At 39.5% G+C, this 16,071-nt stretch overlaps 1 protein-coding gene across 3 annotated transcripts in view; it reads left to right on the plus strand.

Annotated features, from left to right (window-relative positions):
- Positions 1 to 16,071, plus strand: part of PACRG (parkin coregulated) — a 592,936-nt gene that overhangs the window by 471,247 nt on the left and 105,618 nt on the right. The window contains exon 5 of one of the 3 annotated variants that reach the window (XR_008526781.1): positions 11,609 to 11,902. The exons of the other annotated variants lie outside the window; for them this stretch is intronic. The gene's annotated coding sequence lies outside the window, so the exon portion shown is untranslated. The remainder of the gene's footprint in view (positions 1 to 11,608; positions 11,903 to 16,071) is intronic. 3 annotated transcript variants of the gene reach the window in all.

Raw genomic sequence — 16,071 nt, forward strand, 5'->3', positions numbered from 1 at the left:
TCTCTTTTCTTGCTAATATAATGAGTCAAGATAGCTCAGTAAGTTAAAAAATATTCAGAGTTTGATTATTTATCATTTGTTCAAAAAACACCATCAAATACCTAGATTATAAGATAAATGAGGAAATCATAGCACCATCTCCATACTGCTTATGCATCAGGCACTTGCTCTCAGCACTTTATATGTGTGTATGTGATTTACAGTTGTGTGAAGTGGATGGTATCATTGTTCTCACTTTACAAATGATGAAAGTAAGGCCCAGAGATGTTAATTTGCCCAGGGTCACACAGTGAGAACTGGTGGATCGGATGGGCACCGAGGTCGTCTGGCACCAAGGATCTGTGTTCCTGTTTTGCTACACGTAGAAAGTGTGTTGCCTTGCCCATTAATGAGGTCCCAGCATCTGCCCCGGTGTTTGATGATAATAAGGGCTTAATGATCGTGAACCCAGAAAATCTGAGACAGGTCTCAGTTAATTTAGAAAGTTTCTTTTGCCAAGGCTGAGGACATGCCCATGACACAGCCTCAGGAAGTCGTGACATGTGCCCAAGGTGGTTGGGGCACAGCTTAGTTTTATATACGTTTTAGGGAGACATGAGACATCACTCAGTACATGTGAGAAGTACACTGGTTTGGTCTGAAAAGGCAGGACAACTTGAAGCACAGGCAGGAAAACTCCAAACAGGGAGGGGGCTTCCAGGCCACAGGAGATGAGATGAACGGTTACATTCTTTTGAGTTTCTGATGAGCCTCTCCAAAGGAGGCAATCAGATATGCATCTACGCCAGTGAGCAGAGGGTCACTTTGAATAGAATGGGAGGCAGGTTGGCCCTAAGCAGTTCCCGGCTTGACTTTTCCCTTGAGCTTAGTGATTTGGGGGCCCCAAGATTTATTTTCCTTTCACTTGATCATGTATGGAATAAATAAATGGATGAACACCCATGATGTTCAATGTACTCAACGAAGCTCTGAGTACTTAAAGAATAAGCATGATAAAATGTTTCCTGCCCTCATCTAAATTGCAGGCTGATTCTTGCAGCTCGAGCTAATTCGTAAGAAACTAGAGATTCTAATCCACTTTCACCAGAGGGCCTTCAGCTAAGACAGAGGCTCCTCCAGGGTTTGTGTCAGCCGCTGTTCCAAGTGAAAAGTAGTGCTTTGTGTCTGTTCATTCCTTCAAGGCTCATGACAACCCTATACCCCAGGGGCTATTATCATCCCGTTTGCCTGGGGAGGAAACCCAGCCACAGAGAAGGCAAGGACCTAGGTCTTGATCACACAGGCAGAAAAGAGCTGATCCCAGATTCAAACTCAGGCAGCGCAGCCCAGGAGGCCTCACCCTTAACCGCCAAGCTTGGCCGCCTCTCAGGCACCTAATACTTTCCTAGAGGAGTAAATGGTGGAGGTGGGGCTAGAGAATGGCCAGATTGAAACTCCACTGAGAAGGATGCCTGGGCAGAGCTGTCTTCCTTTGAACTCCTCCCAGAACTCATTCTTTAACTTTGCCCCAGAGGCAACCACAATTCAGTGTGGTTCTTTTGTTTGTTGTGTGTCTGTGTTTGTGGGTGTGTACAGATATGTATCTATGTGTCTATATACATAGATAGCTATAAACACAAATACATATTTGTATATACTGTGAGGGACATATTTGTATTATATGTAATATATGTCTCTATCACTGCCTAGAGGAAGGTCTTGGACATTTTAAACATCATTAAATGGCACTATAGTGTATTTATCTTTCTGCAGACTTGCTGAAGAACACACAACATTTGACTCTAAAAAGTGACTTTGCTCACTTTTTAATTTTAAAATGTGATCAGAGATATAGTACTTGGATGGGCAAAAAGTGAAGGAATTTGCTTTGATAAAGACTGGCAACCAGAGGAATCGTTTAGTCTTCTTTATCTACTGCCAGTCTGAGCCTACAAATACTTTTTATTAAAAATACAGAAAAAAAGGCAACTTTTTTTTCTAATATAGAAAAAGAAATGTCCTAGGTCTTTTAGTCTCCTAGGACCCTTGCATCAAAAAATCAGAAACTGGGACATTGGCACCTCCTGAGGATGGGACCACCCAGTGTGGGCTTATATATATGTGCACACACACAGCACACTTGTCCCAATGTCTACAGGATGTTCTACTCCATGATCCAGACCATTTGCGTGACCTCGCGCAAAGGCAACAGTACTAACCTTGGAGTCTAAACACCAAGGGTATGAACGTGGGCACGTGTCACATACTTCTCAGTTCATGCATACTTTCCGAACAACACACAGCCATGAGTGGGAGAGGGGAGAGGATTGAATTTCGTGAGCAGCATGCAAGATGTATTGACAGAACTGCACCGAGAGTCTTTTCTCCAAGGAAGGTCAAATTTTAACCTTTTAACATTCGAAGTGAAGACATCTGATATGATCCTTGACAAACCAAGGAATACTAAAAACCCTCAGGAGTTGAAGCATTCTTTTACAATCCTTGCTTTAGATACCTTTTTAATAGGGTGACCAATTGCCCCAGTTTGCTCAGCACTGAGAAGTTTCCCAGGACGCGGAACATTCCAGGCTGACACAGGATGCTTGGTCACCCCACTTCTGCACATCAGCGTGCTTGGGAAGCGCCCTGCACCATCGGCATTCCTGGGCCCCAGAACCCAGGCACTGGGCCGGATCAGGCCCCAGACCCCAGGCACTGGGCGGGATCTGCAGAACGTGGGTCCTGCCTCTCAGCGGTTCAGGTCTCTTCACATTTCTCAGCCTCCTATAGCCAGGGTTTCCTGTGCTCTGTTCACGTTTTTCAAATGTGATATTTATTATTTCTTAACTTGTAATGTGTCAAACAAGTATAAGGAAAGCTAACGAGACAGAAACATAGGGAAAAAAAATATTTTTAAAGCAGTATTACAAGAAGAAAGTGAATACTTAAGCAGAATTGGTGAAAACCTTTAATTTACAGAAAGTGTCACAAACCCACTTCCACTTCATTAGAGTACATATATTATATCAATTCTTAATAGTAGTTATAAATTGTAATAGGAACCCGGAAGACTACAACATTTATCAGTTCACAAGTGGATTTTTCTTAATCCTGCTGTCTTCAGGTATACATTTATGTCCCAATTTCTTTAAGACACAGAGTCATAAAGAGATTCGGGTGTTCCCTGAGCTACAAAGCAGAAGAGCCTCCCTCAGCCCCTGGGGAGCCTGCTCAGGAATCGGGCTGTGTGGGGAGAGTCTCCTCACCTTCGGGCATGAGGTGGGGCTGGGCAAAGACCACCTAGCTCCCTAATCCCTACTCATCCACCTCCTGCCCCAGTTCAAATCAATAAATATTTACCGGCAGCTACAGGTGTCTGGGGAGGCAGAAAGGAACAAGTCATGGGCCCCCACCCAAGGAGGGGGCAGGATGCAGTGTAAAAACCTGTGCTTGGTCACTGAGGTGCTTGGCCTCAGGCCACCACCTCACCTGTGCAATTAGGTACATGGTAAGAGCATGGTGATGGTTCTGTCTCCGCCAGGGTGACATGGGGATGTTAGGTGACCTCGAGGGCCATTGACACAGTCAGATGTGGGAGCCCCGGGTCCATTGCAAGTGGATCCAGTCTAATGGGGGAGACAGACCTGCCTTCCTGACACGACGGTGGCCAGCCTCGACGTTAGATTTGGGGGAAGTTCAGAGGAGTGAGCGGGCCTCCCTGGGGGGCTTCCCAGAGGTGGGCTTAAAGCCAGACTTTGAAGGGCAGGCAGGGTTAGAGTCATGAGCAAAGGGCAGAGGAAGCAGTGCGAGCAAAGGCGGGGATCTGAGCAGGCCTGTTGGGGCAGCAGGAGGGCAGCAGGGGTCTGGGAAGCAGGGGGAGCCGTTCTGTCCCCGCTGGCTGCTGGGAGAAGGTGGGAGCAGAGGGGAAAATGGTGGGAGACTGGTGCTTCCGTGTCCACTGGTCAGGGGTGGGAGCTGATTAGTAACTGAGGGAGAAAACATAAGATCCTCTCTGAGTGGAAACTCTCTAGCGGTGACTATCTCTGAGTCCTTCTCCAGTCCCAAAGCTCTGCCATTTCTGCCTTTGCTGCTATGAAATAAATATATATATATATATATATGTATATACTGTTTGTATGTGCGTATGTGCATGTGTGTGTGTATGTGGGTGTGTATATGTGTGTATATATGTGTATATGAGCATGTATGAGCATACATATGTATATGTGTGTGTATATGTGTGTATAAATATTATAGATTCAGATTTTCCCATATTTCCCCACATTCTGCCAACAGTAATAGAACAAGCTACATAAATTGCCACAAACTGTCAAATGTTCAGGATTCTCTATTCTCAGAGTTCAAAGAGAAGTAGTTATAAGGATGGTTTTCATATTGAAATGAGAACTACTAAGCTAAGCTAACCTAGAGAGGCTTCTAGCAAATAGATCTTGGATTGATTCCTTGCTTGCAATTTATCTAAGCAATCCATACCAAAAAAAAAAAGTAATAAATATGCAATTTTGCCTAAATCTCATGAATAACTGAGAAAAAGCTAGATTATCTGGGCTTCAGCAAGTACTTTCACATGGAGTTACAAATACAGAACATTGAAGGAATGATCGGGAGGCCAGGATCCCAAGTCAGACTGAGAATTCAATCTCTGGGTGCCTTTTCATCTCTAGTCTGATTGATAGACTGTGGAGTGCATTCTCCAAAAACAAGTTTTAGGGGAGCCACAAAGTTGGAAAGGGCTGTGGGGGAAGCACCTTAGGTTGCCTGCTTGCCACAGCTGCTAGTAAGGAAATAGGTACATCAGGGCTGTTCCTCATCTTCCTGGCTGGCTGACCCACAATTATCTTCACTCAAAAACATTGTAGATGGGACCAGGCATGGTGGCTCACACCTGTAATCCCGGCAGTAATCCCAGCACTTTGAGAGGTTGAGGCAGGCAGATCACCTGAGGTCAGGAGTTCAAGACCAGCCTGGCCAACATGGTGAAACTCCGTCTCTACTAAAAATACAAAAATTAGCCAGGTGTGGTGACACGTGCCTGTGGTCCCAGCTACTCAGGAGGCTGAGGCAGGAGAATCACTTGAGCCCAGGAGGCAGAGGTTGCAGTGAGCCAAGATTGAGCCATTGCACTCCAGCCTGGGTGACAGAGTGAGATTCTGTCTCAAAAACAAACAAACAAACAAACAAAAAAACCCACCAAACATTGTAGAAGAAGGAAACACCCTCACTGTGGATCACATGCATCACTTCTGAAGATTTATTTTGTTAAGGAAAGAAACTTTGTTTGCCTCGGGTTTTGGGCTGGTGATGAGTTTTCCTCGTTCAGCCCATTAGCCCATAGAACAACTGCTTCAGCGCATCACGCTGGCAGGGCCCTGAAGGAGAAGATAATCCTGCTCTTTCTGAATCCATAGGACAATAATAGCAAATTCTGAGTTTATTAAAATACATGGTGTCACCAGCTCATCAGAAAGGGCCACAGGCAGTATACCAACGCAGTTCTGGTCTTGTAGTTTCAAAAGACTAATTACTTTTAAAATAAAATAAAGAGAACTTACCTGTCATTTAGCTGATGCACGTAAAAGCTCTTTCTAGCTAATAGAGGTTTCTGCAAATGATTCAGTACACATTTTCCACAATGTTTCACTAATCATATTGGGGTATAGTTGTTGGCGGCGTTTCATACCTGAGTGAGGTGTGATCATGTTTTAATTAGGATCCTGTAAGGTGAAAATAGACTGCACATGCAAATAGTCAGAACTAATTGCCTATTTTCATGATACATAGTGATTTCTAAGAAAATTATGACTAATTTTAAATGAACTAAAAATATGAAGTGATATCCAACCTGAATCCTGTGATAGGGTTTGGGAGTTTCTTACCTAAAGGGCTACATCTTTGTCATTTCATTTATAGCCATTCATGAACACAGGTAATAGTGTTTGCAGATCTTTATAAAAATGTGTGACATGGATTGTTAACATTAGCTTGGCCTCAAGGTAATTTTCCTCTAGAAGTATTTATATATTTTAATAGACAACTGACAGACTATTGGGGCTTCAAGTCCTTTCCTTATAAGTTTGAATCCACCTTTATGTTATTACCGTATTCAATCTTCTCTAGATTATATGTGCCAATACAAAAGTTCTAACCTTTTCCCCTTGGTTTAATATTTTTCTGTGTGTTTTTATATGCATATGGGAAACACTGACAGAGATGAAACACCCATCCCATCTGTTATCCTTGTCCTCTTTCTCTTCTCCTCTACCCCCACCAATCACAAATGGGACCCTGGAAACCCGGGGCTGTAATGCATGAAAGATCTAGAAACGAGGAGACGTAGAACACACTAATAAGAAGAGCCCATGGTCAGAGCACTCCTGCAGATTGTCAGGAGCTAAGAATGGAGGAAAAGAGAGACTCATTAAGCCATGCCCCATGAAGAGGTAATGGGAGGTGCATAAGAAATGTTTCTGGAAGTCCTGACCAGGGCAATCAGGCATGAGAAAGAAAGAAAAAAGAGAGGAAGTCAAACTATCCCTATTTGCAGACAATATGATTCTATACCTACAAAACCCCATAGCCTCTGCTCAAGACCTCCTTGATCTGATAAGCAACTTTAGCAAAGTTTCAGGATATAAAATCAATGTACAAAAATCACTAGGTTTCCTATACACAAACAACAGCCAAGCTGAGAGCCAAATCAAGAACACAATCCTATTCACAATAACCACAGAAAGCATAAAATACCTAGGATATAGCTAACCATGGAGGTGAAAGATTTCTACAATGAGAATTGCAAAAGACTGCTCAAAGAAATCAGAAATGACACAAACAAATGGAAAAATATTTCATGCTTATGGATGGAAGAATCAATATTGTTACAATGGCCATACTGCCCAAAGCAATTTACAGATTTGATGCTATTCCAATTAATCTACCAATGACATTCTTCACAGAATTAGAAAAAACAATTTTAAAATTTATGTGGAACCAAAAAGAGCCTGAATAGCCAAGGCAATCTTAAGCAAAAAGAACAAAGCTGGAGGGAACACATTACCCAGCTTCAAACTATATGACAAGGCTACAGTAACCAAAACAGCATGTACTGGTATAAAAACATACACATAAACCAATGGAACAGAATAGACAGCCCAGAAATAAGGCTGCACACCTACAACCATCTGATCTTTGACAAACTTGACAAAAGCAATAGGGAAAGGACTCCCTATTCAATAAATGGTGGTGGGATAGCTGGCTAGCCATATGCAGAAGATTGAAACTGGACCCCTTCCTTATACTGTGCACAAAAATCAACTCAAGATGGATAAAATACTTAAATGTCAAACCTAAAACTACAAAAACCCTGGAAGATAACCTCAGAAATACCATTCTGGACATAGGATCTAGCAAAGATTTCATGACAAAGACACCAAAAGATGTTGCAACAAAAACAAAAATTTACAAATGGGACCTAATTAAACTAAAGAGCTTCTGCACAGCAAAGGAAACCATTGACAGAGTAAACAGATAACCTACAGAATGGGAGGAAATATTTCCAAACTATGCATCTGACAAAGGCCTAAAATTCAGAATCTATAAGGAACTTAAAGGAATTTATGAGCAAAAACCAAACAACCCCATTCAAAAGTGGGCAAATGACATGAACAGACATTTTTCAAAATAAGACACAAATGACCAACAAGCATATGAAAAAATGCTTCACATCACTGATCATTACAGATATGCAAATCAAATCCAAAATGAGATACCATCTCACACCAGTCAGAATGGCTATTGCTAAAAAGTAAAAAAATAACAGATGCTGGCAAGGTTGCAGAGAAAAGAGAATGCTATACACTGCTGGTGGGAGTGTAAATTAGTTCAGCCATCATGGAAAGCAGTGTGGTGATTCCTCAAAGAACTTAAAACAGAATTACCATTTGACCCAGCAATCTCCTTATTGGGTATATACCCAAAGTAATATAAATCATTTTACCATAAAGACACGTGCACATGTATATTCATGACAACACTCTTCACAATAGCAAAGACATGAAATCAACCTAAATGCCCATCAGTGGTAGACTGGATAAAAAATGTGGTACATATATGCCATGGAATACTATGCAGCCATGAAAAAGAATGGGATCATGGCTCTTGCAGCAACATGGATGGAGCTTTTATCCTAAGCAAACTAACACAGGAACAGAAAAACAAATCCCACATGTTCTCACTTATAAGTGGGAATAAACAAGAACATATAGACACAAAGAGGAGAACAACAGGCACCAGGGATTACTTGAGGCTAGAGGCTGGGAGAAGGGAGAGGATCAAAAATCTACTTATCAGGTACTATGCTTAGTACCTGGGTGACAAAAGAATCTGTACACCAAACATCTGAGACACATGTATCCCTGAGCCCAAAATAAAAGTTAAAAAAAAGAAGAAAAGGAAAGTAAACCCCCAAAAAAGAAATATTTCTCAGACTCTTGGAGAAGCTCTCCCCTCACAGGGAATGGGGAGAACAGAGTAAAGAGAAAAGGTTCTCTTTTTGTTGTCTCTTAAGTTTCCCAAGAGAAGCTTTGTCACAAGTAATCTCAAATCCAGATCTGGTTGAATTCTCTGAGAGAGAAAGAAATGCAAAATGAACACTTAGGAAGGTTGATTAAGAGAAGGTGCTAATATTTGTTTTCCTTTTCCTCAATTCTGAAAATATCATACTTCATTTTTTTTCTTTTACCGATGTTTATAAGTATGTTCATTTTGCTGTCAGGTCAATTTGGTTTGTGTTGGACATTTCGCTAGGATTTTATTTCTTTTCTTAATAAATAGTCAATATTTGTCAACATATCACTTTTGACATTCTGTTTTTTAAATAGGCTTTGTAGAAAGTGAGAGATTTCTTTAAATGAATTGATTTTAGTCGCAGAACACGCATTTGTCTTTAATCTCTGGTCCCAGTGGTATTTATCTCTTACTAAGAAAGCAAGCTTTCCTTTTAGAAAGTGGTCTGTTCCCTCGTTGTTTTATTTATAATTTAGAGTATGGTTAGTCTCTGTCTGCTGAAATGAAAATAATGACCACAGCCTATTAAGTTTTTCCAAATGGAACAGGTGATACCCAGGGTTTCAAAAGTCTGAAAAAAACAAATGATCAATGAGCAAAGAAATGAAGGTATAAGGCCTAAAATTTGCAACATAAAATAAACACATCCTCAAGAAATACTGAAATCGATTTTTATTTCCTTGGCTCACATTTGTGCTCATTACACATCAGACATTTCCATGATATTCAACTCCCTACGGTTTAGATGTGAGAATAGCACATGGAAACAAGGACACTCACACCCAGTTGTGTTTCCCATCCCTATTTTCTGGCTCATCACTACATGATGAGCTGCTTGAGGGAGCTGCTCTTCACACTTAACGCCCAGCACTCAGCGTGTGCCCAGATAGAATGGAGGCATGGATGGTAGCCTGCTCCATTTTGATATTAGATTAAAATGCAAGCATCTCATTTCTTTCTACAAAATTAAAATACAAGACTGTCAGGATCCATAAGTGTCTCTTATAATGAAAGTGGAAGAATTAGAATCCATAATCTTATTTTTGCAATAAAAATATGAATCACTGTTCACAAATATTCAGCGCAATAGAATACCAAGTGAGATTGTGCATGTCTTAGAAAGAAAGGCAAGCTCTCAATCTGTGGATACCATATGGATGTCGCTGAGAAGGAGTGGGGACTTGGGCAGCAAAGCTGTCAGGCGTTCGGGAGCATATGGAAGTGGCCTGTTTGGGGCCACAGACGGTCGGGCAATGCTTCCTTCTCTCTTCACAGTTGTCTAACATATTGCCACTGTCTACATGAGCATAACTTAATAGCCAATTTGAATTCTATTGTAGTTAAACTTGGTGTTATCCTGTTAGTAAACTAGCTTATATTGCACAATCGAGTCCAAAGATTATTTTTGCTTTATTTACTACATAAAGCAAATACTCTGTAAAAAACTGAAACCACTTTTATTCATAGACTATATTGGAGATTTTCTTTTCTTTTCTTTTCTTTTCTCTCTTATTTTCTTGTCCTAAGACATAACATAGTACCTTCGATGAAAATGACGGTGGTAGTGCTAGTATAGTATACAAATTAGAAAAAGGATAATTGCAGAGATCAGAATCTAAGCTACATTTTACTTTTTTTAAAAAAAAGATTGTCAGGTTATCATGTTAAAATTAGCATCTTCTCTATATTAATAAATCAATTCTGTGATTGAAAGTCCAGAAATAAAATAACAAATAAATGTGCATTTTATTTAGCTATTTTTAGTGTGCTATTGGCTTTGAAGCTAATTTGGGTAAGCACACGTTTGGATTTCCATCTTTTTTGGTATCACTTCCTAGGATTTTAGTGCAGTGGCTCCTGAAAAGAATGCTCAAATATTACTTATAATCCCCCAAGATATATCTTCTTTGCATGGAATAAAATGTGAACTAACTTGGAGAAATGAACACTTTAGACATACATTTCATTAATATAAATATCCACCTCAAACTATGTTGATTAGCATCTCTTAGAATTGGTGTTACAATGCTAACAAGAGAAAAAGAAAACAAAGTACCGGTCTACAGAAATATTTGTCTAATGCCTAATGTTAGATTATTGAACAGAAAAGCACATTAGCTAATGTGAAATGATATTTTTCTCCAAATTTATTACATTTTCCCCCCTGTTAAATTTTCTTTAAAAGGAGATCTCACAGGAGTGGATAGGCAAGCTGGATCTGTGAGCAGCTACAAATAGAAGCACAAAGAGTACTCTATAGGCTGGCACTCACATTCATTTACTAAATAAGGTCGTGAGCAATATTAGGCACATTTTTCTGACACCTTTCCCGGTTGACAAGAAGTTGAGTGCATTTAGGAAAGGAAGTACACAGTGAACTATTGTTAGTATTTATCAGGAAACGTGATGAGTGGCCCTGAAATAGAGCATCTTACCCTTATGAATAGTCAGTAGCCTTAGTACAGACTAGCTGGAGTAGATCTAAGCAGTATTAATGGGGCAGTCCGCCTCACCATGAAAGTGGGGCTTTGCAAAAGGACCAGAAATGGATTTGGATGGGCAAGATTGAAAGTAGTTGTAAGTTGATCTGGCATTTTATATTTCATTAATCAATTTCTAAATCTATAATTAAAAGAAAACTACATTGAGTGGTTGGGCATAAAGTAGAGATTGAATGATACCCACAACAAATAATTGTTAATATTGACAGGTTATGCTACAGGGATTGCCTAATTTCACAGATGAGGATAGCACAAAATGAGACAACTGCTACATAATGTTTATTCTAAAGGAATATTGTGACATTACTGAGTTTTGAATTTTCGTTTGTATTGACTTTTTCATAATACATGAAATAAGCATACATCAACCTAGTTAATACCTGAACAAGACAACACATCCAAACCCTAATTTGATGTAAAGCATGTGACACAAAGGAAATATCATATTGTAAATATCGTATTGTAAACTAACAACTGAAAACTTCCATATGTCTAAAGTACACAAACATATTCTTTATTTTACCTTCACATTCTTTCTTTTAAAGAAAGAAAAGCCATTGCAACTCAGCAGTGAACAAGGCAAAGACAGTCAATTGAAATCAACCCTCCATTGCACAGTAACAGTATATGTGTGAAGTTCTTGAGCCGAGCCCCTAAAAGTCTCCATGAACATCAAACCACGCCTGCTGGGGGACCTCAGTTCTCGACCAAATGTCTTGTTAATTGAGCTTTGGCAAATGTCTCCGTGAGGACCATTGTCACCCGTCAAGCTCATGAGAGTCATGGCCTGTGCTTCCACATATTTTTAAACATCTTATTAAAGATTACAGAGCAGTCAGGTGAGTACACAGACAATTACATCCAGACTATGAACAGAAGGACAGCATAATAATGTACTAACTTTCTGCTCTTTAATGGACTTTACCTGTGACCCAAATATATTCCTTCTAAAGCATTTATAGAACCATCAAAGTTTAGATATTTTAATACCAATGTGTAATCCATTCCATAATGCAGAATATCTTTCTAAAATGTGAAAAAGTGCCAAGTATTCAGTTCAACACAATAAGTGTTGAACATGAGGACAAAGAGAATTCACTGGAGGGCCTTCATTAAGAAATATCCCCACTGAGAATAAAGCAGAGACCACCAGAGTGGACAGAGCACTCACCATGGCCTTAGAAGGTGGAGCTCCCAAGCGGATGCATCCATTTCTACGGGCTGAGGACCGTAACCTCTGAGCATTAACTTCCTCTTCCAAAGCATGTGGATGATATCTACTGCAGAGGCATGTTGAAGGGATTAAATTGGTTAATGCATACCGAAGTAGCCACTAAATTTCTCAGTTAAGTACATGTATCTCTTCCCCTTACTTTTGCTGAGAACAAAATAATTTCTGTTCTTTGTTGCACCCAGTTTGTACTGAAGGGCATAACCTTGAATATTTGAAAAGTAAAACTCTCTTCAGTTCAATGGAAGATATAGGACCTGTTAAGTAAGAAACAGCAAGCTCTTTAAATCAGTGAATAGCTGTATTGGGGGGAAAAATGTGGTTCATCCCAAGGCAGCCAAAAGTTGACCTGGTGAACTCTCTGGTTGGTTTTATGCCCTATTTAAACACACATTAAACAGATCTGAAGTTTCTTAAAATGTAAAAATGTCTTCCTTCAAGTAATAAGAACTTAATAAAATTCTTCATTACTTCACTGGAGCCTTATTTGACAATACTAAATTTTTTCTCCTAGGCTTACATGATAGATTCTATCACAGAATCTTTCTCTCCCACCACCTTTTTTTAAATTCCCTTTGGCTCTTAACTCTACCATTATGACAGCAACACTTAAAGCTGACCTTTTTCTGACAGAGTTAGAAATTCTCCTCCAGGCAACATAGTGATTCTTCAGTGTTTATGTGTAAATTATGCAACTGTCTCATACTTCACAGAAACATTTTATAATCCTGTGTACTATTCCATCATTGGTTTAATGAAAACATTAACACTTGGTTTCATAATATTTTCCATATGGTAGAGTCACTGTTTTATAGAGTAAAGGGACAGATAGCTGAGGTCAATTTAAATAATTGTCTTAAAATTCCCCATGATGAACAAATTTTTTAAATTTATCTACCAATAACATGGAAATATCAAGCTTATATACACAGGTGGACTTGCACCTTTACCATATTTGATTATTTTTCATAACTTAGAATCTAGGCATATATCTATATAATGGAGCTTTTTACAGAAGTCTTTGGACAAGAACACATTTGTTGTGATTCTCAGTATTTAAATCAATTGCACATAATAAAATGACTCATGAAAACATTCTACTTAATATGTTATATCTTACTATAGTAAAAGATGACTTCCTAGTTCCTTCCCCTGTAAGAGTTACCAATGTAAGCAGTCGAAATCGTTGAGCCTCTTGGTTTTGCACTCCTGCCAAGTCTGGTTTGTAACTAGGAAAATAAGCAAACAGGTTATGAGGGTATGGGGGGAGGGTACCATAATGCAGTGCTCATTCTCTTCCTCTTCCTCAATAATTCAGCCCAAAGCCACCAAGTGGAGCTGAGCACAGTCAGCACCCACCTGCAGTGGCAGAGGGAGCCACTGTGGTCCAGAGAGTGGTGTCAGGGCCTAAGAAGAGTGAGGAAGACATCTAAGTGGCTGGGAAGCACTGCCAATGGCCCCGCAAGTGGGATCAGAATACCAGAGTGATCAGAAAGGCATCTGCACTGGGATGAAGAAGGAGTACAGAGCAGTGGGATATTGGTTACATACGGGGGTAGATCAAATAAATAAATATAAAAAGGATAATGGGAGCCAAGAGAGTTACAAATATGAAAAGATAGATAGTTTGAAAGTACTCTGGGGTGTTGGATTAGAGTTGAGATATTGGTGTAAACTCATGATTTTCATTATAGATAAATGTAGCTGTGGAAATGAGCATGGTTGTAACTATGTGTATGTGTGTATAGCTATGTTCACTGTGAGGGCCTGGGAGCAGTGGCACCCCAAAAGCAATGAGCACATCTGGTACTTGGATTTTTGTTTCTAAGTACCATTCTCCCTAAAAAGGAACCAAAGCTCCTTGGAGAAATGGCCAATTCCGGAACTAAGGCAGGAAAAGTCCAAGAATGATCCTGGAACAGAGCCATGTCAAAAAGAAAGACAATGCTTAAAGAGCAAAGGGGACATGATGCTGGCTCAAAAGGGTTGCCCAATTGCCAAGTCAGGGACCCTTTGAGCTTCAAAATAAATGATAGTAAAATGGGCTATAACCCACAGACTACATTAGGAATTAATGACTCCATATTAATATAAATGAATAAGTGAATAAAAGTTTGATGAAAAATTATATATTTACCATTATTTCATATTATCTCCCAACAAAATACACATTAATTATAAAGGGAAGAAGAGTAACTTTACTTTGGAAACTAATAATCTTTTTTTTTTTGAGATGGAGTCTTGCTCATCGCCCAGGCTGTAGTGCAGTGGTGTGATCTTGGCTCACTGCAAGCTCTGCCTCCCGGGTTCATGCCATTCTCCTGCCTCAGCCTCCCGAGTAGCTGGAACTACAGGCACCCGCCACCACGCCCAGCTAATTTTTTGTATTTTTAGTAGAGGCGGGGTTTCACTGTGTTAGCCAGAAAGGTCTTAATCTCCTGACCTCGTGATCCACCCGCCTTGGCCTCCCAAAGTGCTGGGATTACAGGCATGAGCCACCGCGCCCAACCAGAAACTGACAATCTTAATTGAAGGATCAAGGTTAACATGGCCATGAAATGGACAAATTAAAAGCATGTGGCAGCTGATGGAGCACAGTGGGATATATCTGCCAGAAATGCAAAACCTCACTGTAATCATTAGGAAGTATCAGACAAACCCCAATTGAGGGATGTTCAATTTTTAAAAAACAAAACTGCCCTGTAACCTTTTAAAATGTCCAGGGCATGAAAGTCGAGGAAAAAAACAAAACAAAACTGAAGAACTGTTTTAGATAGGAGAATAAAGAGATCACAAATAATGCAACATGTGATTCTGGATTGATCTTTTTGCTTTCAAGGATGTTATTGGGACAACTGGCAATATCTGAATGAGTTGGGGATAAAATAGTAGTAATATACCAGTGTTTGTTGCATTTCAGTGCTTGTGTTACTATTATGTAGGAGAATGTCCTTGTTTGTAGGGAATATACACTGAACTATTTAGGTTCTTTTTGGTGATAAATGAGGTTTAGTATCTTTTCATGTGATTATTGACCATTTATACTTTTTTTATGAAGCCTCTATGTATATCCTTTACCCATTTTTCTATTGTTTTGGTTATTTTTTTCTCATTGATTGGTATTAGTTATTTGTAAATTAAGGAAATTAGCCCTTTGTCAGTTATAGGTATTACCAATACCCCCACTTAAAGTTTACAAATAAATCCATTGATCTTTTCCTCAAGGACAGTAAGGGATTTTGCTTAATTCTGTTTTTACATTTTAATTATTTGCTCTATCTGAAATTTACATTGGTTTAAATAATGAGATAAAGATCTAGCTGTACATTTTTTAAAATGATTAGTCAATTGCCCCAACACCATATAAAAAGTAGCCTCTCTTTTTCCCGCCTTTGAAACACAACCTATATCACAATCTAAATTCTACTTTATTTTGACCTAATTTTGGACTCGTTTCTGTTCTTAACTATTTCTTCTCCAGGGCCAACCAAACTCTTTTCATTAATAACATGCTTTGGTAGAGTATTGTCCAATAGAACCTTCTACAATGATGAAAGTATTCTCTGTTTACTGTGTCCAGTATAGTAGCCACCATCACATTGAGCCTGGAGAAGTGGCTAGTGCGACTAAGGACCTGAATTTTTTATTTTATAAATTTCTAATTAATTTAAACTTAAATTTCAAATAGCCACATGTGGCTAGTGGCTACCATATTGGACAGCAGAGTTTTATTATCTTACTGGGGAGTTTCTACCCATTCTTTCCACAGTTTTCCAA

Source organism: Pongo abelii, chromosome 5 (genome assembly GCF_028885655.2).
Source record: "Pongo abelii isolate AG06213 chromosome 5, NHGRI_mPonAbe1-v2.0_pri, whole genome shotgun sequence".
Taxonomy (NCBI): Eukaryota; Metazoa; Chordata; class Mammalia; order Primates; family Hominidae; genus Pongo; species Pongo abelii.